Source organism: Capricornis sumatraensis, chromosome 12 (assembly GCF_032405125.1).
Source record: "Capricornis sumatraensis isolate serow.1 chromosome 12, serow.2, whole genome shotgun sequence".
NCBI classification, from domain to species: domain Eukaryota; kingdom Metazoa; phylum Chordata; class Mammalia; order Artiodactyla; family Bovidae; genus Capricornis; species Capricornis sumatraensis.
The window spans coordinates 42,695,938-42,723,084 of record NC_091080.1 but is presented as its reverse complement, the minus strand read 5'-3'; positions in this window follow the sequence as shown (position 1 = coordinate 42,723,084).

Sequence of the window (27,147 nt, the reverse complement as noted above, 5' to 3'; positions counted from 1 at the left end):
CTTGATTTCCCCCGGAGAGAAAGGTTTCACTCTATTAATAGCTGTCATAATAGATCACTTGGTTTAACACACACTGACCTCATATTCAGTTTTGCAGAGAGATGGGTCAGGTTTTCAGATTCTAAAAAGTCAACTTCTGTGCCTATATATAATATATACATACATATGCTGCTGCTGCTAAGTCGCTTCAGTCGTGTCCGACTCTGTGTGACCCCGTAGACGGCGGCCCACCAGGCTCCGCTGTCCCTGGGATTCTCCAGGCAAGAACACTGGAGTGGGTTGTCATTTCCTTCAATGCATGAAAGTGAAAAGCGAAAGTGAAGTTGTTCAATCGTGCCCGACTCTTAGCGACCTCATGGACTGCAGCCTACCAGGGTCCTTCATCCATGGGATTTTCCGGGCAAGCGTACTGGAGTGGGGTGCCATTGCCTTCTCCAATACATACATATATATATGTTTAATTGAAGTATAGTTGATTTACAATGCTGTGTTAGTCTCTGGTGTACAGCAAAGTCATTCAGTTACACATATACAAGTTCCCTGTGCTGTATAGGAGGACTTCATTGTTCATCTATGCACCAATGTATTTTTTTAAAATTGCCTTTTTTTCTGTTTTTCCTCTTGCAGAAAGGAACTACTGAGTAAATGGTATAGATAGGTTTTATTTGTTATTTATTTTTTTGGCCTCACCGCGAGGCATGCAGTTTCCTTATTTCACAACCAGGGACCCAACCTGCAGCCCCTGCAGGGGAAGCCCATTGTTAACCATTGGACCTCCAGGGAGTCCTTACACCAGTGTATTTTTGATTGTAGATTTCTATCTTTTCGATCTATACAGGACCCAGTGAATTTCCTTAGTGTTCACCGTGAAACTCCAGATATGTCTTCTAGCCTGCCCTTTCTCCAGCCTCCTCGGTTTATAATAACATCCTCCTGGCTTCCCCAGAAACTTGAAACCTTGACTCAATCCCTGACATCTTAACCTCTTCTCTTCCTCCTTCCAGACCAGGGCTAAACGCTGAGGGCCAGACCACTGTCCACACCCCACACCTGCCATTCCTCTCTGTTCCCTCTGCTGTGCAACCTCTGAATCCCTGTTACCTGTCACAGCTGTGAGAACTCAATAACTCACCTCCGACCCCTCCTCTCCAACCCACCTCCCCTCCACAGGACAGAAGTCCTCCCAAAGCGCAAGTCCTTTCAACCCTTCCCTGGGTTGCTGGCCAGTTTGCTCACTCGCACATGTGGCTAGACAGACCGACTGCCTCCAGTGGGTCCTCGCCATCTATGCAGTGATGTCTGAATTTCTTAGCAAGACCTTAATGACCCAATGGAGATAAGGCCTAATCTTTTCCTCTGGCTTCTCCACTACTTCTGCCCATTTCTTCCCAACTCTGCCATTTCCAAAATGACATCTACCCTTGAAGGATCAACTTGAACGTTATCTCTTACATGCTTCCACTTGAATGAATCTATATACCCTTCTACAATGTTCCAATGGAATTTAATTTATAACTGACATCTCCCCTAGAACTAACAACCTTTCCTCCTTGACTTTCAAGGTTTGAAGTTGATAACACGCCTGGGTTTCCCTCCCGAGATGCCGCTCGTGGGCAGGAAGGAACATGACTCTTGGCTTGCCATCCTTCAGAACACCTTGCAACTTACATCTCCTTTTAGGAAGGTTGTTGAATATCTTTAGTGCTTTGCAGTAACTAAGAAGACTTGATGATTGTTTATGAGTAGTGAGGGCTAGTGAACGTGATGTGGGAATCACAAAGAGGGGGAAAAACACAGCCTTTCCACCTAGGATGACTCAGACTGGCAGCTAAGGCAATTAGGACATCTTCTGAGGTTTATTAAAATAAAAATCCTCTATAACCCCAGGCAAGATATTTAACTTCCCTGAGCCTCCCATGCCTCATCTGTCAAATATCTTACCTTCAAGGGCTTTTCTAGGGAAAAATATATTTTTTAAAACACCCAAATCTGTTAAGATCTTTTGGGTCTCCTGCATTGCAGGCAGATTCTTTACCATCTGAGCCACCAAGGAAGCCCTTAAATTTTATAGGAAAAGCTATTGCATCATAACACACATATAAATGGGTTTGCAATGGTTAACTGGCAAAACTCCCAGCTCTGATGGTCAAAGGGAGCATCTGGAAATGAAGGCACGTCCCTCAGGTAGCATCCACCTGGGAGCCAGTTACTTCCTGTTAAGGACCCAATGTCTTATTTAACTCGACCTCACAGATTTGGAAATGGCCCCAGCAGCTCTAGCTGGTCACTGTGCAGTCTGCAGCGCACGAGAGAGCTGTAAACTTGTTTCAGGAGCAAATTAGGCACAGTAATAACCTGAGCAGTAAAATGAAGACTGTCGTTTAATAACTGAATTTGAAACAAGCGCTCTTCAGTTTTTGTGATGATACGAAAATACGGTGCACGTGGATCTATTAATAAAAGAAGCACCCATCCCAGCTAGGGATTAACACATTCCCTATGAGTCTAATTGGACCAGCCTGTACCCTCAGCAATATCAACTACAGGGTTGATAAAAGAAAAAAAAAAAAAAAACACCTCCTTATTGCAATATCCAGGTCCATCCTGTACCCTACTTCCTGCTTGTTTAAATACTTGCCATTAACTTGAGTCCACATCATAGGTTTGGCTCAGGCATTTCCAAGTAACTCTTTTGCATTGTTTGTAAAATACTGACTTAAGACAGGATTCCTTCAGGTCGCGAGGGGAATAGAGCTGATAAATCGAGTGTCGTCTGGACATAGAGAGGGTGGAGAAGAGGAATAATTAACATTTCCTGAGCACTGGCAAAGGTACAACCACTTTTTAAAAATTTATTTTTATTTTATGCTTTAAGTTTTCTTGAGTCAGCTGTGAGTATACGTAGGGGAAGCAGGTTCAAGAGGGAGGGGACATATGTATACTTAGGGTACAATCATTTTTTTAAGTTATTCATTTTTGGTTGCACTGAGTGTGTGCTTTCTCTAGTTGCAGAGATCTGGGGCTACTCTTTTGTTGAGGTGTGTGGGCTTCTCATTGCACGGGCTTCTCTCCGTGCAGAACACAGACTCTAGCGTGCATGGGCTTCACTAGTTGGGGCTCCAGAGTACAGGACAGGCTCAGTAACCATGGTGCATAGGCTCAGTTGCCCCTTGGCTTGTGGGATCTTCCTGGACCAGGGATCAAACCAGAGTCCTTTGCCTTGCAAGGCAGATTCTTAACCACTGGACCACCAGGGAAGCCGGTACAACCACTTTTATGCACATTTTATATGAGGCAACTGGGGCTCAGAAGCATGGTTACTGCCCTGAGTGAATGGGGTTCAGGAGTGCAGGTCCCGAGTGGTTAATTCCGGAGCTCACACCCTTTGCAGCCCATCCCTGCTGCCTCTGCAGGCTTCAGGGCCCAGAGTGAGCCCACAACAAATGGCTTCTAGTTATGGCCTGTGCTTCTCTTTCGGGAAAGCATTTGGCAGCCAGGTAACTTCAGATCCACGTACTTTCCCTGCAGCATTGTCAGACTGTGAGGCTAGCAGACGAGGGTCAGGAGAAGGTGACCAGGGCCATGGGGCTGGGGCAGCGCTGGAGCAGGCGGGAGCCCCAGGCCATGCGTGGCCAGGCTGCCCACCACCCAGACACCTTCACCCTCCCTGCTCCACTGCCGTCAGCTTCATGGCCTTCATGGGGGATGGAAGCCTGCTTTCCACCCACTCACCATGGAAATGTCTAAGCCCATTGCCTCGGAGCCCTCTGCCCTTAAGTGCTCCGTGGATCTCTAGGATGTGAGTTACTCCTCTGCTGTCATGAAATCCATTCAACAAGCATTAGTTCAATGCCTAGCATGTGGAGGGGCCTGGGATTCAAGACATAAGAATGAGCTGCTGCCCTCTAGGGATTCCCTGGTGGGGGTCAGTGAAGTAGCTGTGGGAGGAAAGGAAGGGGAAGGGGTACACAGGTGAGCACAGAGGCGGAGGTGAATAAGCGCCAGAAGGATCCAGAGAGGGTGACATCAAGCTGCCTGTGAAAGGCGAGCTTCCCAGGGGCAGAAGGGAAGGGCACCACGGGTATCAGACAGCCCGGGCATGCAGGCGAGTGCAGGATGCTTTAGGAAAACCAGTTGGAGCCAGAAAATGATTTGACTTAATCTTGTAGACAGTTGGCGCCTCAGAAGGTTTGTGAGCAGTGAAGAGATACAATCAGATTCATAGGAATTTTAAAAACCACCCACAAAATTGTGTGAAGACAGAAAGGGACTGAAGCCAGGGGACCAGTATCAGAAATACTTCTGTCACACTACAGAAGGCGGTGGCAGTGACCTCAGCTTGCATAGTGGCACTTGGAAAGAAGGGCAGGGGACAGATGGCAGAAGTACTGGATGTGGTCTTGGGAGAGTGTGTGCACGTGGCAGTTTTCACCATTGTCCTGGCTCACTGGAAAAACAGCTTTAGCACTAAAATATCACCCCAGGTAAATGACATAATTTCTCCATGATCATCTGTAAAATGGACATAATTCCATGTACTGAACAAGATGTTATAAATGTTAAGGATAACAGGCACATCACACTGCAAATAATGAATTGTCAATACATGTTAGTTATTATTACCGTACGTAATTCCCCTCACTTGAAAATAAGGTTGATATCAATATACCACCCTGTTCTCACAAGATAATTGAGCTAATATTCCAATGTAAGATAAAGTGCTTCATTTTTCTGGGGGTAGATTTTATTCTTGTGAGATATGGGCACGTAGATATGTGTATTTATCTCACTGTAGTGTCAAGATAAAAATAGATACTATCCTTCAACAGAAAGCTAGTGTAAGTGAAGCATGTTTATAAAGATTTATGTATGGAGCTACATTAACTCTTGAGAACTGAGGTATTTATAGTCATTATTACACTTCATTCTGAGAACAAGGACAGATGAACATGTCAAAAGTGTTGACAATCATTGCGCTCTTCTAATTTGATTTCTTACATATTCTAATCATGTTCTTTTAATTAGTAACCACTCTCATTCCTTGGCTTTGCACAAAGAGAGACTGAACTCACTTCCTAATGCAAAACAGTTTGTAATTTTTATGTAAGATGACATACTCTTAAGTAAAAAGAATGACAATTGTTTTTTCACTAAGGACTTAATAATCATAAAGAGAACTTAAGCACATCACCAAGCAAGTATCTCATTTATAAAGAGTCTCACAAAATCACGGTGTTATCACTCTCAGATTCGTCTGATTCAAAGTAAAGAGGACACTAAAACTGCCTACATTTAACTTTGGGAATTTATCCAAGAATTTGACCAGCAAGGGTAAAGAGAAACGAAGATGGCACATTTCAAAAACTTTGAAGAATATAGCTGTGAGGATCTCATTAGGAATATACTTGAGAGCTTGTTTGGCTGTCCTGATAATAACACTGGGCAGCGTGTATTCGGCTCACTGGTGGGCACAGCCCTGGCTGCACCACGTGCTCCACACACATCGTTTCATGGAACGTGAACGGCTGATCGCCTCACATCACCAGGATTCTCTTCAGCACAATGCTTTATCATCACCTCCAGTGCTCCCAAACTTAATTTTACTGCTTCAGCAGCATTTCAGTTCCTCGGGATAAGGGCACTGTAGATCCGGTTGGACAAATATTTACAGGGGAAGAAAAAAGAAATGATGAAGTCTTGAGTAGTTAGTGGTGCCTAGTCTCCATGAGCCCATCTTGTAGAACAATCAAGATGTTTTTGTTCCTGGAGATACATGCTGAAGTATTAAGGGTAGAGTGTCTGGGTGTCTGCAATTCACTTTCGGTGGTTGAATGGAAAAAAAGTCACGCATGCTGAGAGAGAGACAGAGATAGAGATAGATAAAACTGGAGGCAGTTCAGGGAGGGAGAGAGAAACTGATAAAGATTGAAAAAAAAATGTGGCAGTGGGCAGACAATCGGTGAATCTTTTACCCAGAACTAAATCTAAAAAAACAAAAAACTATATGTGAAGAATTTTTTAAGATCCAGCAGTAGTTGAAGGGCAATAGAATTTGTCTGTGAATGCATTCAAAGTCCATAAATAAAACAGAGGTGACTCCTTCAAAGCAAATTTTTTCTTTTATTATGTTGACATCATTATATTAACTATGGTTCCCTCTTTTTTTAATGATTAATAGACTTTATTCTTTAGCACAGTTTTAGATTCCCATGATAAGTGGGCGACAGTACACAGAGAACCGTAGATAGAGGGCCAGACATCCACCACCCACACCCCTCCCCACCCGACCCCCCACATGATTTCTACTACTAATAATATCTTTTAGCATGGTTACAATGAATGAACCAATACTGATATATTTTTATTAATTAAAGTGTGTGGTTTACAGGATATTTCACTTTTGTGTTATGCATTGGGTTGTACATTCTATAATGTACATTATATATATATATATAATGTGTCTACCAAACTATAATATACAGAACAGTCTCACTATCCTAAAAATCCTGTGTTCTGCCTATACATCCCATCCTCCTCCTAACCCCTGGCAACCACTGATCTTTTTTACTGTCTCTATAGTTTTGCCTTTTCCAGAATGTCATATAGTTGGAATCATGCAGTATATAGCCTGGCTTCTCTCATTTAGCAATACTGTATGTATTTCAGATTTGTCTGCATCTTTTCATGGCTTGAAAGCTCATTTCTTTTTTATCACTGAATAACATCCCATTGTCTGGATGTGCCACTTTGTTTATCCATTAACCTACAGAAGGACATCTTGGTTGTTTCCAGTGTTTGTGAATGTAAACAAACGTGTGGATGCAGGTTCTTTGTCTCGACTTATCTAGGTAAATACTAATGGGCTCAAATGCTGGATCATGCGGTGAGACTCTGCTTGAGTGAGTGAGTGAGTGAGTGAAGTCGCGCAGTCGTGTCCGACTCTTTGCGACCCCGTGGACTGTAGCCTACCAGGCACCTATGTCCTTAGCTTTGTGGAAAATTACCATGCTGTCTTCCAAGATGGCTTCACCATTCTGCATTCCCACCAGCAGGGAATGAGCGTTCCTGGTGCTCTGCATCCTTTCCAGGTTTGGTATTATTAGTTTTTTGGATTTTAGCCATTCTAGAGGATATGCTGTAGTATTTCATTGTTTAACTTACAGGTCTCTGACATGTAATGAATATTGCCCTCTCTGTTTTGATGAGGAGTCTCTTCAGACCTTTTGCTCACTATTACACTGGGCTGTTTGTTTTCTTATTGAGATTTGAATGACTTTTTTAGAAAAGTGGGTCATCTCATGAATAAATAAAGAAGAGTGAGGAAAGAGACTGGGTAACCATGGCAGAAACTACATTCGCCTTTTCCCTCACTATCAGAGCCCTAACACTGGTGCAGACAAGGTCCGCGGCTTACATTACTTAGCATTTTAGATTCTTTGGCATCCAGGGGCGGTCAGTGAGACACGTCTGGCCAATCAGAAGCAGGCAGAAGGTGGTGGTTGGCACCTCCCAGAAAGATCGTTAAGGGGAAGATTCAGTTGGCAGTCATCTCTTTGCTCTTGCGTCCTTTGCTCGTCCCCCTACCATTTTCCCGAGTACGAGACAACGTCCAGAAGGGAGCAGGCACATGTGAGACGAAGACAGAGTCACGTGTCAAGGACAGCAGAGACAAGGGGAGAAGGAGGCTGACGCTCACTGACCCCCTGGAGCTGAGGCAGAAGCCCCAGGCTGACTCCAGACTTGCTACTACGTGGTTAAGAAACACTCCCTCTCCCCTCTCCCTCTTATACACTTGACTCAAGTTTCTGTTACAGGCAACCAATTGACTCCTGATTTGGCAACATTTTTCAAGCTCTGTTAAGTGTGAGGCATTAGCTCCTTACTGAAAGTGCTCTGAGAAATTTTATCTGAAGGACTGGTTCACAGAAGTACTATATTTGAAGAAAATTTTCTGCATTATGGACACAGCACTAGGGTAGGGTTATATTTACTGAATGTTCCAGCACTGCTCTAGACATTATTCAGTGAGGAAACAGGAGTAGAAAGTAAGTGCCTTTCCCTCATGGGATTTACCATCTAATTTGAGATCAGACCAACTTCTAGGAGACAACCCTGCACATATCAGTTCAGTTCAGTTCAGTCACTCAGTCGTGTCCGACTCTTTGTGACCCCATGAATCGCAGCATGCCAGGCCTCCCTGTCCATCGCCAACTCCCAGAGTTCACTCAGACTCACATCCATCGAGTCCGTGATGCCATCCAGCCATCTCATCCTCTGTCGTCCCCTTCTCCTCCTGCCCCCAATCCCTCCCAGCATCAGAGTCTTTTCCAATGAGTCAACTCTTCGCATGAGGTGGCCAAAGTACTGGAGTTTCAGCTTTAGCGTCATTCCTTCCAAAGAAATCCCAGGGTTGATCTCCTTCAGAATGGACTGGTTGGATCTCCTTGCAGTCCAAGGGACTCTCAAGAGTCTTCTCCAACAGCACAGTTCAAAAGCATCAATTCTTCGACAATTAAGGGCTAAGAGAAGGTGTAAATTAAGTGTAGCAGCACTTTATATACGGTGGTGGGGGGTGGTCACTGAAGCCAGGAGGAGAAAGGCAAATGCGATTAGCAGCCCTGAAAACACACTCTGGGTAATCTATGCCTTCATGTTTTTGAATTCTAAATCAATGACCTAAATATAGACATGGAAGCTACTCCCCTGTGTAAGTGAAGACAGAATGAAGAAAAAACATTTTAACTTGAATGCCAATTCAGCTTTGAATTGAGCAGAAATTTATCACTCGGGTATTAATACTTCAAATACAGAGCACTGTGATAACTCACTAATATCCTGTTTACCTTATGAATGACCAGAATATTTCATGTTGCCATCATATGGAAACTAAATATACGTCACCTTAAAACGGAGCTTCAAAAACCCTTCCTTTGGAAATAATGTAGGTTAATAGATTACACATAAAGAGGGGTGCATGCTTTTTCTTCTGCATTTCCAGTGCTGCAAACATTGCTAAAATTGTTATCGACTATTATGCATTTTTCCTAGCATGTAGTTGCTGTTACCAGCAAGATGAGATGTGGGTAGTTACCACATGTCTGTAAAGACAACCTGAGTTAGTTTTTCTAGAACTCTTTACTGGGATTTGAGCTTGGGATTTAGTGATCCTACTGGTAAATCAAAAGAATAAAGCTGTTGTTCAGTTGCCAGGTCATGTCTGGGTCTTTGCAACCCCATGGGCTGTAGGCACGCCAGGCTTCCCTGCTGCTGCTGCTGCTAAGTCGCTTCAGTCGTGTCCGACTCTGTGCGATCCCATAGACGGCAGTGCACCAGGCTCCTCTGTCCCTGGGATTCTCCAGGCAAGAATACTGGAGTGGGTTGCCATTTCCTTCTCCAATGCATGCATGCATGCCAAGTCGCTTCAGTTGTGTCTGACTCTGTCAGACTTCATGGACAGCAGCCCACCAGGCTCCTCCATCCACAGGATTCTCCAGGCAAGAATACTGGAGTGAGTTGCCATTTCCTTCTCCCAGGCCACCCTGTCCCCTACCATCTCCTGGATTTTGCCCAAGTTCATGTCCATTGCATTGGTACTGCCATCCAACCATCCCATCCTCTGTCGCCCTGTTCTCCTCCTGCCTTCAATCTTCCCCAGCATCAGGGTCTTTTCCAATGAGTCAGCTCTTTGCATCAGGTGGCCCAAGTATTGGAGCTTGAGCTTCAGCTGAAGCTCCCCTTAACGATGAGTATTCAGGGTTGATTTCTTTTAAAATTGACTGGTTTGATCTCCTTGCTATCCAGGGACTCTCAAGAGTCTTCTCCAGCACCACAGTTCAAAAGCATCAATTCTTTGGCGCTCTGCCTTCTTTATGGTCCAGCTCTCACAGCTGTATGTGACTACCTGAAAGACCATAGCCTTGACTATAGGGACTTTTGTCGGCAAAGTGATGTCTTTGCTTTTTAACACACTGTCTAGGTTTGTCATAGCTTTCCTGCCAAGAAGCAATCGTCTTCTAATTTCATGGCTGCAGCCACCATCCGCAGTGGTTTTAGAGCCCAAGCAGAGGAAATCTGTCACTGCTTCCACTTTTCCCCCTTTTATTTGCCATGAAATGATGGGGCCAGATGCTACGATCTTAGTTTTTTTAATATTTAGTTTTAAGCCTCCTTTTTCAGTTTCCTTCACCCTCATCAAGAGGTTCTTTAGTTCCTTTCGCTTTCTGCCATTAGAGTGGTATCATCCATATATCTGAAGCTGTTGCTCTCTCTCCCTGCGAGCTTGATTCCATCTTTTAACTCATCCAGCCCTGCATTTCTCATGATGTGCTCAGTTTATAAGTTAAAAAACAGGGTGACAATAAACAGTCTATCATACTCCTTTCTGAGTCAGTTGTTCCATACAAGGTTTTAACTATTGCTTCTTGACCGGCATACAGGTTTCTCAGGAGGCAGGTAAGATGGTCTGATATTCCCATCTCTTTAAGAGTTTTCCACTGTTTGTTATGATCCACACATCCTTCAAGACCTGGGAGAACATAATTAGCTCTCTCTCTCTCTCTCTTTTTTTTGTCTTTCTTTCCTCCCTTTTCCTCCCCTCTTCTTTCCTTTCCTTTCCTTAGGTTTACCCCTAAGTCATTAAGTCCCACTGCCAGGGGGCTTGGCTGAGTACCCCGCGTTTAATCGATATTGTGGATTCTCTCACATTTGGAAAGAGGGAGACTGGAGTTGGGGGAATAAGAAGGGAAAACATCTGCAGAGGGAGATGAGAAGGCTCTGCAGGGAGGCCGGTAAAGGATTTGAGAAGGGCATAAGACCAACCGCGGGCACGGCTCTAATCCTCTCAGGGCGGGCAGCCCTCAACTCTGCAGCACGCAGGTACATGCATCTCTGTCTGCAAGATCCCTCCAAGCCCGACAAGGTTCGGGTAGGGGAGGACACCCGAAGGGACTGCAGTGCGCCCATCATAAGCGGAAAGGATGCGCGGCCCCCACACTAAACTCTGCCCGAAGCGTCCTCACCTGTCCACCCCACAGCGGGAGGGACTCAGGTCAGAGCCTCATCCCCAAGCTCGGGGCGGAGGACCAAGGCTGAGAGCCACCTCCTCCGCAATGCCCCTCCCCTCGGCGCAGACACGCCGCGCTCCTGCTGCACCCCCATTGGCCGAAGCACCCGCCAATCCAAGAGCCGCGGCCGGTGAGCGGGCTCTGGTTGGTGGAGCCGGCGCTGGGCCCCACCCCGCTCCGCCGGGCCCCCCGCAGGGAGGGGGCGTGGCCGCGGCCGTGGCCGGGCCGGAGGCGGCGTCGCCGGCGCCGCTGCGCGCGGGGCGGTGCGGGCGGCGCGGGAGGTGCGGGGCGGCGGCGGTGGGACCATGGAGCTGGGGGCGCGGACCGGTGAGTGCGCGCTGCGGCCGGCCGGCTGTCTGTCCCCGGCCTCGATCCCTGCCGGCTCCGGGCCGGGCGGAGGCGGGCCCCCGCAGCCCCGCGGCCAAGTGAACTTGCTGCATTGCCCGGGCGCCTGGGCGATCGGCGGGGCCCAGTGCGGCCCGGCGCATCCTCCCCGCCGACTTCCCGCGGTCGCTCTGCGGCCCTTGGCCCCGGTACGCGCTTCCCGGCCGCAGGGCGGGCGCCCGGGCCTCGGCCCGCGCCGCACACAGGAGCGCGGGGCTGCCCAGCGCCCGGGAACCTCGCGTCCCTCCGGGCTGCGCGCGCCCTCGCCGCACCTTGGCCCGGTCCCCGCGTGCCCGCCGCCCGCGGTCCGGCCCTCTCCGCTCGGCTCGGCCCTCCCCCTGTGCTGCGGGAACCCGAGGTCAGGGTCCCGGCCTTGGCCTTCGGGCTGGGCTCCGAGAAGGGGTCGGCAGCCCACGAGCGGCGCGCTGCGGGCCCGCGGGGCTGCGGGGTCGCTGGGCAGGGATGCGTCCTCCAGGCAGACTCTCCCGGCGGGGCCCGGGGCTTCGGCCGGGGGGGGAAAGCCTTTGCCTCTCTCGGTGTGCCGGCTCACGGGCAATGGCGATTTCTTCTTGGTTCAGTCTCTGCAAGGGAGAGTTCCCTGGTGGAGAGCAGAGTTCTTAATTATTAAGAAACTCAGCCGTGGGCTTAAGGGATGAATGGAACATCTCATTTCTTAGCTGCTATTGGGCGGAATAGGAATTCTTTCTCATTTGGGGGTGAATTTTAAATACCCAGTCACTACTAGCAATAATTACTAAGTTTTTAAAAGCTGACACTTTAAAAGGTCTGCTTTAGCTTTTGAAGTGCTTCAAATCAAGTGTCTCCTGGGGCAGGAGATACTAACTTAAGAACTGGAATCCACATTTTTTTAAGGGGAGGAGCCAGCCATTAGAAGTGTTTTGCATCTTAAAAAGAAAAAAAATGAGGTTTCCCAAAAGTTGAAAATGTCTGCTTCTTTATCGAAATTAGGTTCAAAGTGTTATAATTGACTTACATTTCTTTTGCCTCTAGGGCAAATTCCGTTGAAGGTTGGTTGCTTCTTTTTGTATCTGCTTCACCCAACTTTCTTTTTCTAGCCGTGAAACAATGCGGAGATTCTTGAAAGCTAGTTCTTTTTATCTGCTGGAGAGGTTAAACAAAAGGAAGCCGGCCTGGTCTTTCCCATAGGCAGCTCTCATTGTGTGTCTGGGCTCCTTTCTAAGAACAGCCACAGTCAGACTCATTTTTCTTCATTTTTAAAGACCTTCTTAATTTATATTCATGAGAGTTGTGTCTTTTCAGACGTTTCGAGCTCACTAGGTTGGAAAGTTTGGTTGGCTTTATGTAGTTACCATCTGACCTGTAGTCTCTGTTTTCTTACCACAGTGAAAAGCTTGTTCTAGAACTATCTACTTGTAAAAATTGTTCCTGCCCTTCTGGTTGCTGACCTGAAGTTGCATTATAGCATCGTTTTCTCTGTCTGTCTCAGATTTATTGACCAAATAGTCAATGATGTTCTACACTATTTTTACAGATTCTGAATATAAAGGTAGAAAAACACACTTTGCTGAGCAGTCCTGCCAGCATTAGCACATCCCTCCTCTTAAGTGTGCGCATCCCTCTTCTACAAGTGTGTCCTTGTAGGTGGGCTTTACCCTTCTTCCTGTGGGGACCTGCATGTGACAAGGAACTTTTTGGTTATTGGAACATTTTGATTGAAACAGTTGCCTGTTTCAAGTGTTACAGAGTTATCTGAGCTCCTGGGCCACTGCTGCTGATCTTTCAGAGTGCCCAGAACTGTCTCGGAAGGATAGCTATTTGAGATTGTGTTTTCCAGGCATAGGTGACTGTCATTCCTTATATTTTCTTGGGAGCACCTCCACATGGCTGGACAGACCGCAAATGCTCAACTTCTCTTTTCCATCCGTGTTTCTCAGCACCTGGTTTTTCCAAATCCTCTTGGCATTTGGACCTCTGCATTCCTCTTCAGGGCCGGTTCTTTACCCCCAACTCATTTTAGGTAGGTAATACTGGAATATCATAGACCAGCAGGGCATAAATAATGCATATTGTATAATAAATGTAACATCACTCTAGAGATCAGTGGAGTGGAAAGTCTGCAGTCTCCTCTCCTCCTCTTACTGGCGCCCTGGTCCTGTCCTGTTTCCTTCTCCATGGTCAGGTGTGTCCTTGGAGAACGGGCAGCGGGGCAAGGCTGGAGGGAGGGGCGGTTGAGGAGTAGGACAAGGTGGTGTGTGTGTTGGGAGAGGGAGGGGACAGGGCCATGCAGGGTGTTGGTTGGTGGGTCTCTGCTGTCCCTAGACACCAGGTCAGGCAATAGCAACCATTCCCTTGGGGGAAGATGCTGACCATGTCACATTCAAGGTGCCTGCAGGGCGCATCGGTCAGTGGCTGCACTGGGATCCGGATATTGGGAGGTGTCTGGACTAGGAGACACACACTCGGGAGTTCTCAGCACTGGCTCCCAAACTGCTTGCCACAGTGAACTCGCAGGGAGACAGTGGGGATTAAATTGTTGAAGGACCCTCAGCGGTGCAAACACCTGTCCTCCCTGAGCACCCAGGGACAGCTTCCACCAGGGTTTCTACCAAATTCCTTCTGATGGTGTCTTTGCAAAGCTGTGACTTCCCTGCTGCGAGGGAAGGTGTTGGGGGAGTGGTATCCAGTCTGACTCCAGGTGTGAGAAATTGTGAGGTGTTCCACACAGGCACGTGGGCTGTTCATGGTTTATTTAACAGTGAAGTAAAATACCCGGTTTCTCTCAATAGAAGTGCACTGTTTTCAAATGGGTACTAAGTTGCTAGTAGATACTTGTTACTTGCATGTAGCTAAAGGTTTCATTACTCCCTGGCCATTTTCTGGTTGCAGTCAAGAGGGTGCAGTGAGCAGAGAAAGTTCTGGAACCTCTGCCTTTGTTAACAGCAGAGGCTGTGGAGTAGAGCGGGTTATTCAGGAAGCATGTGTAGAGCGAGAAGAGAAGTGAGGAGAATGGACTCTGTGGGGTCTCGTATTTAAAAGGCAGGCTGCCACGTCGAGACTGAAAGAATGGGAGTTGGGGACATGTGTGGTGTCTGGGAAACCATGATACAGCGCAGTGTCATTCCGGGGGGCTGGTAGCAGCCAGGTCATCACAGAGGTGATGGTCGTGGTGGCACAGTGACGGAAACAGGAGCGAGACCGCTGGTTGTGAGTGGGCTTCCTTGTAAGCGGGGGCCAGGGTGTGGTGCTGAAGGGTGATGGAGGAGGGTAGGCGAAGGGGGGCAGTTACTTCTTTTCCACTGGAGGGCTTTGAGCATACTGAAGGACCAAGGGGCAGAAGGTGCTAGACAGGCATGCTGCTGGATGGTGGTTTCAAGGTTTCTGTTGGATTTAGCCCTAGGATGTATTTACTAATTTTGGCAGGAGGCATCTCAAAGGAGCCTCACTGCTGTGGATTGGGGGGTGATGGAGCTAAGGGGGTGAAGCCAGTCAGGGAAGGCTAGATTTTGAAGGTGAGAGAAGGAAGGGCCTTTGCTTAGAGAGGAACCCTAGTGCAGGGTGAGTTTTGTGTTTTGTGACAAGTACAAAACGGGGACCGGCACTCGGGGAGAGGATTATTATGAAATGAACTAAAATGGAACTGTTGCAGTAGATAGTGAAATCTTTGGACTGGGACTTCCGTGCTGGTCCAGTGGCTAAGACTCTGTGCTCCTAGTGCAGGGCCTCAGGTTTAATTCCTGGTCGAGGAACTAGAACCCACATACTGCAACTAAAGACTATGCCTGCCACAACAGAGATCAAAGACCCTACATGCTGCAACTAAGACCCGGCACAGCCAAAATAAATAAATAAAAATAAATATTTAAAAAAAAACTTTGGATTGCACTGTAGCACAGCTTTTAAGGTCCAATACTGTCAGAAGTTTCTCTTGTTAAAAGCAGTCTTAAGATGCTGTTTTCCTCTTAAGGCACGCTTTTCCTGCAGCAGATGGTTCTTCTAAGGGTGGGTATTTGTGTGCACAGCCTTGTCATTTTCCCGGGTCCTGGTGTCCTCGGAGGGTCACATTGTGACGTCCTCTCTCTGGCTGCCCTTTCCTGGCGGTGCTTCCCTGCCCACTGACCTCAAGGCCAGTCTTGTTTGTTTCCGATCAGAGCCCCTCCCCCTTAACTTAATAGATGTCCTTGGATTAGAATATTCTCCATACTCAGATTTCACTCCAGATCTTTGGAGTCACCCTGATCTGTTTTTTTCCCTGGACCATGCCTCTTGTCTCTGAGGTTAGCTCTTCTTCACCTCTGTTGACTTTTTATTTTTAAAAAATTTTAAATATCCCAAACACCCCAGGGTATTTTCTCACTTTTTCAGTTCTGCTAGAGCCTCTGAGCCTTAATTCTGAGCTCAGCATCTGGGATCATTTCTCAGACTTTTTACAAATGAGATTTTTTTCCCCCTCTTATGCCTGTTGTTGGGGTGTTCTCTGACCTTCTGGAACAGTGGTCTTGAAATTGATGTCAAGATGTTTTCAGTTGTGTTCCATATTCTTGAACCTTTTCGGTGTTTTGTTTATTTTAATTTCTTTCTTTTAGTCTTTGCTTTCTGGTTCTATTCAGGAGGTCCCCTTGTGTTTGGGTGCCTGCCATGTATCATGATAGTTACTGGTGGTGACAGGATTGATACAGCCAAACTCCTGTCCTCTAAAGCCAGAGAGGTGAGGCAGAGGGTTATTTGTTTCATTCATCATCTATAAACTCCTAATGGGCAGGAACCGGACAGGTGGTGCCTGTCTTGGTAGATGTGTCTGGCTTTGTCAGATGCCCTCAGGTAAAGACCTTGATAGCTCATAGCCTTAGCTCAAAGGGGTAACACTCATTTGTCTTCCACCAGCCAACTTGACCTTTGGTCTCTGAGTACTTCTGACAGTATTGGACATTAAAAGTTGTGTTCCAGTACTATCCAAAGTTTTTTTTTTTATGTTTATTTTTATTATTTTGGCTGTCCTGGGTCTTAGTTGCAGCATGTAGGGTCTTTGATATTTGTTGTGGCAGGTGGAGTCTTTAGTTGTGGCGTATGGGATCTAGTTCCCTGACCAGGGCTTGAACCTAGCCCGCTGCATTGGGAGCACGGAGTCTCTGCCACTGGACCACGACGGAAGTCCCAATCCAAAGATTTTATTATCTACGGCAACAGTTCCATTTTAGTTCATCTCCTACCATCCTCTCCCTGAGTGCCGGTCCCCGCTTTGTGCTTGTCAACAGTTCAGTGAAATTCTGTTGGCAGTGTAAAGGTATGGATGTGATTGACTGTGAACCAGAGCCCATGTGGCCATATTTTATCCACTAAATGAATGAAATAGTGTATTCCTTGCACATAGAAGAGCCTCAACAAATATTTTTTCATTGACTGAATGTCATAAGTTTTGATTCATGACCTAAGCAGAGCACTACCCCTACTGTGTAATTTAAAAACTTGATTGGAGTCATTTTGTCCTGCAGGCATCACACTTATTTTCTTTCAGCGTCTCCAAATTGTATATGACACCATGGTTTTTGGTTTTCACCTGTTCCTTTATGTAGTGCTGGGTTAGGGAATTACCTGGGCAGATTTCCGCTTTGGCCTGACATTGTAACTCTTTCCTCAGGCTAGAATGAATGCTTCTGGAGAGGCTCAGGGATTTACATTACTCCTTGTGGTGCCTGGAAGGAATAGTGCCTAAACAGAGAGCCAAGCGTCCAGTCCAAAGTGGGATGGCATTAACCAGGAAGTTGCAAGGAGGGAGATGAAGCAGCATGTGCTCCTATTGGTCTCGTCCTGTGAGCGGCTGTCCGTAGCCTGGAAAGGGAGCCACAGAGTCACCTTCCATTCCTGCAGAGTAACATCTTAACTTTGGTGCCATGATTGTAATTTTCTAATATAAGACATTCATCTATTTCAATAGTAATAGAAAACTAATTTGTTTTATAACCAACCTGTAGATTTAGAACATATCTTCGTTCTTGGTTTTCCATAGGATTTGTCTCCCATTTTTGTACACCCTTTAGAGTTAACGACCTTGATTATTGATTTAAAAAACAGCAATACACAGAATCCCCCAAACTCCCCAGTCACCTGTCTTTGGATTTCAATTACACATGGCAAACAGCTTTGTTTCCAAAGGCTTGACTGAAGTGGAAATTGTTCTTTGAGATATCCCAGGGAGGAAGATTATTAAAACATTCCTTCTTTATACAAATTGGCATTGTAATTTTGAATGGTTACAGGCTTGTCAACCTTAGTGAAGTCCCTACCTGAGCCTAATTAAAAATGCATATCTTCTGCACTGTTTGTCCATTGCAATCACATAGGTTAGTTAAAAACTTCTTCCATTTCCAGGATGTCCAGGAACATCCTGGACATTCTATTCCTCCAAAAAAAAAATTATGGACCTGACAAAACCTTAAGGCATCATTTGAAAGAATTGTATTAGGGATTAGACATTAAAGGGTTTAGAAGAGAATTTCTTTTAAGCCACATCTGTGACCACTATTTCCTGCTACACAATTTGGAAGTTTGTGGCTTTATTTCTTCAGCTATTTGGTTGCTAATGATTGTCAAATTTCATTTGAAACAAATGATATTGTGATATTGCCCTGTATTTTAATATTTACTCAGCATTTTTTTTCTTTTTTTTTTTTTTGGACACAGAAATAACTTAGATCCACTGTGTATACGTGAAAATTCCAAGTACAGTTTTGTTTAAATGGAATGTGTACTCTCTCCAAATACTTATTGGGATACTTGATTTTATTGAACAGAAACAGTGGGGGCGTATCTCTCTTGTTCCCCCATTACATAAAGGCTTGAATTAACTTATAGGAGATACTCATAATAATAAAGCTGTTATAAATAATGAGAATCAAAACTCTGTGAAGATCAGAAATTAAAATAACAATACCTGTACTGTCAGTGGCATTCGAGCCTCCCAGGTTGTTGTTTTAGATGCGATGGACTTTTTTGAATAATGCAAGATGTCAGTGACTCAACACGAGAAGCACCTTGGCTTGAGGTGGTGTGTGTTGGAAGCTCTGTTGGAATTCAGTTTATTCCTCTACTTACAAGTAATTTGAAGGCCGTTGTATTCTTCCTTCTCTATTAATGCTGGAAGGCATGGTCATAGGTGGATTTTTCACTCTTCTTATGGATGGTTTGGAGGGAGAATGGGGAGATTTGGAATTAGGTAGACAAAAATCCTCTGAGCCTGGAAGACCTGCCAGGCCAGCATAATTTTAATATCTAATATTGTCAAGGATGTTACAAGGAAAAAAATCAAAGGGCAGTCTCATTCATGAACATGCTTGCTAAATCCTAAAAAATAATAGTTAGATCTGTCACTATAAAAGGACAATACATCATGTGCTATTTGTGTTTATTTTAGAATGCAGTGCTGGTTTAGCATTCAGAATCCAGTGTATATCACCTTATTAATGAAGGAAAAAAAGCTAGACAATCACCATTAGATGCAGGAAACACTAAATTTAATATCTATTTGTGATGAAAAACTTTCAAGCAAACTAGGAAGAGTATCTGTAAGAAAGTGTGCAGCAGATGTCATATTGGTGGCGAAATAATAAAAAGTGACCTTCTGAAATTGGAAATGAGATACAGATGCTTATTATTATCACATTTATTCAGCATTATGTTGTAGGTTCTTGCCAGTGCGGTAAAATAAGAAAAAGAAATGAAAGACACGAGTTGGAAGAGGAGAAAATTTAGTACATGCAGGCAAAACTATTTTGTATGTATAAACATCCAAAAGATTATGTGTAAGCTATTAGACTTAAGATGTGTGTTTAGCCCGCTTGCTAGATTCTCTGTAGCCATAAACAATTAGAAATGGAGTTAATAAAGCTCCTGTTTATAATAACAGTAAGTATCTGAATATACAGGAGTAGAACTTGCAAGTAATTTGCAATACCTTTACGTAGAAAACCATAAAATATTTAGAAAATTCAAGGAACAGGTAAGTAAAGAAGGAATATACTATGTTCATGGAATGAAAGACTAATATTACAGAGATGTCCATTCTCCCTAAATTGATATGGTTCCTTTCAACTCTAGTCCATAGCCTGAAAAAATCTGGGGGTGTGGAAATTGGCTATGTGTTTATGTGTTTCTAGGATTTATGCAAATGTAGAGAGCAAAGAATTTCAAGACATCCTTGAATAAGAACAGATGGCAGGACTTATCCGATGTCAAGAGTTTACAAAGTCATATATTCTAGACAGCGCAATATTGGCACAAGTGTAGGCAAACAGATTAATGAAACTGCATAGAAAGCCCTGAAACAGAACCAGAAATGTGTAGACATTTGATTGTATGACATACAGAAAGTTTGGAAAGTATGGTCTTTTTGAGAATTGATGTGTGATCCAAAAGAAAAATGGGTAAGAGATTTGAATAAGTATTTTACAGATGTACAGGTATGGCCATACAGATGGCCAGTGACCACATGAAAAGAAGCTTAAGTTCATTAGGAATCAGGAAGCACAGATAGAAATAATCCTGAGATGCCACCGTAGAGTCATCAGCTTGGCTTACATGGAAAAGGCCAGACAGAGGCCTGTAGTGTGCAGAGCAGTGGGGCAGTGGGCACCAGTATCCCTGACCCATGGGTGTGCAAACTGTCACAAATATGGAGAATCGTCAGGCGTTATTTACTAAAGCTGACTATCCACGTACCGTGTGAGCTAGAATCTCTGTTCTAGGTGTGCATACATCCAGCAGAAATGCTTGACCCTACCAGGATGCAGGTATGGTGGTGTTCACAGCAGCATTACTATAATAGCCCGTTTGGAAACAGCCTAGATGTTCATCAGCAGTAGAGTGACTGAGTAAATTGTGAATTCACATATTGTTCCGTGATAGAAATGGAAAACGTTATGTTGCATGCAATAACAATGATAATCTCATACATTTAATGTTGGGCAGAAGATGCTAAACAGCAGAATTCATAACTGTGAGATTTCACTTAAATAAAATTAAAAAGAGGTGTTAGTGAGGGAAGTGATTCCCTTTGGGAAGGAGAACGGATTAACACCTGAGCAGGCATAGAGGGCACATCTGAGGGTGCTGGCAGTGCCCTGCTTCATGATCTCTGTGAATTACCTGAGTTTGTCTACTTCATGGTAATTCTGTATAAGTTGTAGGTTTAGGGGGCTGTGAACCTTTTTGTAGATGTGAAATATTTCCAAGAAAAAAAGTTTTAAACATTTAAGTAGAAAAAGAAAAGGAAGACTCCATTTGAGTCTGTTTTAAATGTTTTTAATGTAATCAGAAAGGACCTTTGTTTTCACCTTGTTGTTGTTCAGTCACCCAGTCGTGTCCGACTCTTTGCGACCCCATGGACTGCAGCATGCCAGGCCTCCCTGTCCCTCACCATCTCCTGGAGTTTGCCCAAGTTCATGTTCATTGCATGGATGATGCCTTCCAGCCATCTCATCCTCTGACACCCTCTTCTCCTTCTGCCCTTAATCTTTCCCAACATCTGGGACTTTTCTAATGAGTCGTCTGTTCACATCAGATGACCAAAATACTGAAACCTCAGCTTCAGCGTCAGTCCTTTCAGTGAATATTCAGGGTTGATCTCTCTTAAGATTTACTGGTTTGATCTTCTTGCAGTCCAAGGGACTTTCAGGAGTCTTCTCCAGCACCACAGTTCAAAGTCATCAATTCTTTGGCGTTCTGCCTTTTATACGGTCCGATTCTCACAACCACTGGGAAGATCATAGCTTTGACTGTATGGACCTTTGTTGGCAGAGTAATGTCTCTGCTTTTCAACACACTGTCTAGGTTTGTCATTGCTTTCTGGCCAGGAAGCAGTCATCTTCTGGTTTCATGGTGCCACAGTTGCTTTGTGCTGGTTTGTGTCCTGTGACTTTGTAGAACCTGTCTTTTGGTTTTAGCAATGTCACTGTGGATTCCCTGGGACTTTCTACATATAGGATCATGACATGCTCTAGTCATGAAATTGACTGCTGCTGCTGCTAAGTCGCTTCAGTTGTGTCTGACTCTGTGCGACCCCAGAGATGGCAGCCCACCAGGCTCCCCCATCCCTGGGATTCTCCAGGCAAGGACACTGGAGTGGGTTGCCATCTCCTTCTCCAATGCATGAAAGTGAAAAGTGAAAGTGAAGTTGCTCAGTCGTGTCCGACTCTTAGCGACCCCATGGACTGCAGCCTACCAGGCTCCTCCGTCCATGGGATCTTCCAGGCAAGAGTACTGGAGTGGGGTGCCATTGCCTTCTCTGTATTAATATGACGTGTTGTGCTAATTGATTTTGTGGGGTTAAGCTAACTTTCCATTCCTGGGATAAGTCCAATTTGTTCATGATATGTAACTCTTTATATGTTTCTAGATTTGATTTGTTAATATTTTGTTGAGGGTTTTTGCATCTAATTCACAAGGGGTATTGATGTATAGTTTCCTTGTACTTTGGCTTTGGTGTCAGCATAAAACTGGTTCATAGAATGAATTAGGAAGTGTTTGTTCTTGTAGCAGAATTTGTGAAAGATTGGTATTTATTTCTTTTTAGATATTCACCTGTGAAGTCATTTCAACCTGAGCTTTTCTCTGTGGGAAGATTTTTAATTACTAATTCAGTCTCTTAACTTGCTGTCCATTTATTCAGCTTTTTTCTTTCTAAGTAAGTTTTGTTAATTTATATGTTTCTAGGAATTTCCCTTTTCATCTAAATTGTCTAGTTCAGTGGCAGAAGCTTCTTCAGAGTAGTCCCTTGTAATCCTTAGTAGTGATCAATGTCTGTTCTTTCCTTCCTGACTACCGATTTGTGATTCCTCTCCTTGTTTCATGGGCAGTCTAAAGGTGTATCGGTTTTGTTAATCTTCTACCAGCTAGGTGGAACTTAACTTCAAAACTGTTGAAAAATGATCTATGAATGTGTTTTAGACTATAGAATTTTAGAATGACAGTTGTCTGGAACTGTCTTTTTACTGTGAAACTGTTGTACAGCAAGATGAGAGAAACTAGATTAAAACACAAAAGTAAATAAAATATGCAAGCTAGAGAAGGAGAAAGATGGTGATGATCCATGATAAGTAAATTATTTAATTATAATTTTTTGCTTCCCTTTTATTGAGTAATTTTGGAAATAGGCAAGTAAAATTCAAGTATTTTAATGTTTCGTGGATTCCAGACAAACATTAAATCAAAATACGAAAGATAGGAAATACGTTGAAAATAATAGTTCTTCTTTATGAGGGAACATTTGTATTTTCGTTTGTTTTCCAGATATAACAGAATCTCATATATATTATCACCTATTTACTATTTTTCTTTTGTCTCTGAACTTTTTGGGGGGAAATGAAAAAAAGAAAAACGTGACTCTCTTTGCATCCTGGTCATCCTGCATCCATCCCTCACTATGATCTTTAGAGATGGTGTGTACCCTTGTGAGGAGCTTCCCCAGTGGCTCAGCGGTAGAGTCTGCCTGCAATGCAGAAGACTTGGGTTCAGTCCCTGGGTTGGGAAAATCCCCTGGAGGAGGGCATAGCAACCCACTCTAGTATTCTTAGCTGGGAAATCCCATGGACAGAGGAGCCTGGCAGGCTGCAGTCCATGGGGTCGTACAGAGTCGGACACAACTGAGCACATGTTCTTGTGATGACCCGTTCCAGCAGGAGACGCCGTTCTAACAGTTAGCATGCCTACTGATTATGCATGGTCATCAGAAGCAAATGAATGAGCCCAGAGGAAAATGAAACTGAATCTTGCCCGAAAAACACGATTTCTGGATTGACTGCCTTTCGGAAGCCTTAGCTGTTGAAAATTAGAGATGCATGTATTTCCAGTTACTTCTTATTGTGTATTTTTGGGTTTCCAGTATTTTCAAGGCAATTGAAAATAACCTCTTCAGTTTTTCCTTTTAGAGCAGTTATTAGGATAGGTTCTTATTAATATGAATGTGTCCAAAAGTTGGCTTTCATGTTTTTTTCCCCCCTCAGAAGTGCTATAGCATAATGTATTTTAAAAATATGTGCAGTTTCTATTAGGAACATCTCAAAAAACCTCAGTGAATGGAATCCCTTTCAATGGGCTTTGTATAAAAGCAGCCAAGCATTAGATTCATATGCTTTTGTAGGTCTAGTTAGCTTTGAAATATTATTTCTGAAGTGTTGGATTTCATATAATACATTTCGGCACCTTGTTGACTTTTTTCTGTTCCGTAATTCTAGCGTCAGCCTCAAATTATTTCTGGTAATTTCAGATTTTTTTTTTAAAGATTATATTTGTTTTACAAGCATTGGTTTGTTGGTGAAATGAGAAACCCTTCCTTATCTGGATGGATGGAATATGAATTCTTTTCCTGAATTGAGTGAAATTTGATATATCTCAAGTACTAAAATATATAAGAAAGTACTAAAATATATAAGATTCAGCAAGTTTTATTTAAATTTAAGTTCCCAGAAGTTCTGAAGTGCTGGGGATATGAACAGTAATGAGTTAAGCCACATTTTAGGAAAGTTGAATAAATGTAAACCCAGAGAGGTTTGAGTTGACCGCAACTTTTTGATCTGTTGTCCTTCCTTCTCCCCCGTTGCAGAAACAGTAAATGTTACATCCTAAGGGTATGTTTGTAGCCCAGTTGGTAAAGAATCTGCCTGCAATGCAGGCAGAGAAACATTTATTTCTGCTTTATTGACTACGCCAAAGCCTTTGACTGTGTGGATCACAATAAACTGTGGAAAATTCTGAAAGAGGTGGGAATACCAGACCACCTGACCTGCCTCTTGAGAAATCTGTATGCAGGTCAGGAAGCAACAGTTGGAACTGGACATGGAACAACAGACTGGTTCCAAATAGGAAAAGGAGTACGTCAAGGCTGTATATTGTCACCCTGCTTATTTAACTTATATGCAGAGTACATCATGAGAAACGCTGGGCTGGAAGAAGCACAAGCTGGAATCAAGATTGCCAGGAGAAATATCAATCACCTCAGATATGCAGATGACACCACCCTTATGGCAGAAAGTGAAGAGGAATTAAAAAGCCTCTTGATGAAAGTGAAAGAGGAGAGTGAAAAAGTTGGCTTTAATTTCAACATTCAGAAAAGGAAGATCATGGCATCCGGTCCCATCACTTCATGGCAAATAGATGGGGAAACAGTGAAAACAGTGTCAGACTTTATTTTGGGGGGCTCCAAAATCACTGCAGATGGTGATTGCAGCCATGAAATTAAGACAGTTACTCCTTGGAAGAAAAGCTATGACCAACCTAGATAGCATATTCAAAAGCAGAGACATTACTTTGCCAACTAACGTCCGTCTAGTCAAGGCTATAGTTTTTCCTGTGGTCATGTGTGGATGTGAGAGTTGGACTGTGAAGAAGGCTGAGTGCCGAAGAATTGATGCTTTTGAACTGTGGTGTTGGAGAAGACTCTTGAGAGTCCCTTGGACTGCAAGGAGATCCAACCAATGCATCCTGAAGGAGATCAGCCCTGGGATTTCTTTGGACGGAATGATGCTAAAGCTGAAACTCCAGTACTCTGGCCACCTCATGGGAAGAGTTAACTCATTGGAAAAGACTCTGATGCTGGGAGGGATTGGGGGCAGAAGGAGAAGGGGACGACCGAGGATGAGATGGCTGGATGGCATCACTGACTTGATGGATGTGAGTCTGAGTCAACTCCGGGAGATGGTGATGAACAGGGAGGCCTGGCGTGCTGCAATTCATGGGGTCACAAAGAGTCGGACACGACTGAGTGACTGAACTGAACTGAACTGCCTACAGTGCAGGAGACCCGGGTGATTCCTGGGTCGGAAAGATGCACTGGAGAAGGAAATGGCAATCCACTCCAGTATTCTTGCCTGGAAAATTCCATGGACAGAGGAACCTGGCAGGCTGCCGTCCATGGGGTTGCAAGAGTCGGACACAACTTAGTGACTAAACCACCACTACCACCAAGGCTATGTTTTAACCCTCTCTCGCTGTTTTGTTGTGTTGTTCAGTTGCTAAGTTGTGTCCGACACTGCGACCCCGTGAACAGCAGCATGCGAGGCTTCTCTGTCCATGGGATTCTCCAGGCAAGAATTCTGGAGTGGGTTGCCATGCCCTTCCTTAGGGGATCTTCCTGACCCAAGGATACAACCCATATCTCTTGCATTGCAGGCAGATTCTTTATTGTCTGAGCCACCAGGGAGGCCCATTCTATTAAAAAATATTTGTATTTGCTTTTTAAATTGTGAATTTGTTATTTCCTGCTTTTGTTGTTTCTTTGAGCAGTTTTTCGGGGAAATGGCCCCGAACACACTGTCCTGTGGCTTTGGGCCGCCTCTCCATTCCTCGTCTGTATCACATCTGTAGGATGTCCCTTCTTAGAGCCATGACCGTCTGTTGGAGCTTCTCTTGCTTTCTTCAAGTTTGCCTTTGTGGTTGGGCAGCTAGCTGTGTCAGGACCATTTCAGTCTCCGCAGGTAGTAACAGGCATCAGGAGGATGGCTGTCCCCTCAGTAGCCAGGAAAGGTTGGGTGTGCAGAAGCCACGGCTCACCAGAAAGAGATCTGAGAAAGGTCCTGAGAACTCAGTTCAGTGCAGTTCATTTTGGGCTCAGGACAGTGAATCTCTGACCTCCTGGTCCATGTGCTCAGTCATGTCTGACTCTTTGCAGTAGCCCACCAGGCTTCTCTGTCCATGGGATTCTCCAGGCAAGAATACTGGAGTGGGTTGCCATTCCCTTCCCCAAGGGATCTTCCCCACACAGGGATCAAACCTTGTCTCCTGCACTGCAGGCGGGTTCTTTACTGATGAACCACCAGGGAAGCCCCTGACCTCCTGTAAGATAATGCATCTTTGCCTCCTGATTCCTTACATCTCTAACTTTTAAGTGATACCTCTGGTGCTCTCCTGTCATTCCCCTCCCTTCCAGAAAAGCAAAGCAAAGACACCCTTGGTTTTTCAGGATTATGGAGGTCCATTGAGCATGATAAGAAAGGCACTTCGTCATGGCTGAATGACAGGGGACCCATACATTAACAGACTGGGAGTTCAGTTCAGTTCAGTCGCTCTGTCGTGTCCGACTCTTTGCGACCCCATGAACTGCAGCAAGCCAGGCCTCCCTGTCCATCACCATCTCCTGGAGTCCACCCAAACCCATGTCCATCGAGTCAGTGATGCCATCCAACCATCTCATCCTCTGTCGTCCCCTTCTCCTCCTGCCCTCAATCTTTCCCAGCATCGGGGCCTTTTCAAATGAGTCAGCTCTTTGCATCAGGTGGACAAAGTATTGGAGTTTCAGCTTCAACATCAGTCCTTCCAATGAACACCCAGGACTGATCTCCTTTAGGATGGACTGGTTGGATCTCCTTGCAGTCCAAGGGACTCTCAAGAGTATTCTCCAACACCACAGTCAAAAGCATCAATTCTTCAGCATTCAGCTTTCTTTATAGTCCAACTCTCACATCCATACATGACTACTGGAGAAACCATAGTCTTGACTAGACAGACCTTTGTTGGCAAAGTAATGTCTCTGCTTTTGAATATGCTATCTACGTTGGTTATAACTTTCCTTCCAAGGAGTAAGTGTCTTTTAATTTCATGGCTGCAATCACCATCCACAGTGATTTTGGAGCCCAGAAAAATAAAGTCAGCCACTGTTTCCACTGTTTCCCCATCTATTTGCCATGGGAAGGCTTCCCCTAGTCCTTTTTCTTGAGGGCTGGATGGTTTCTGC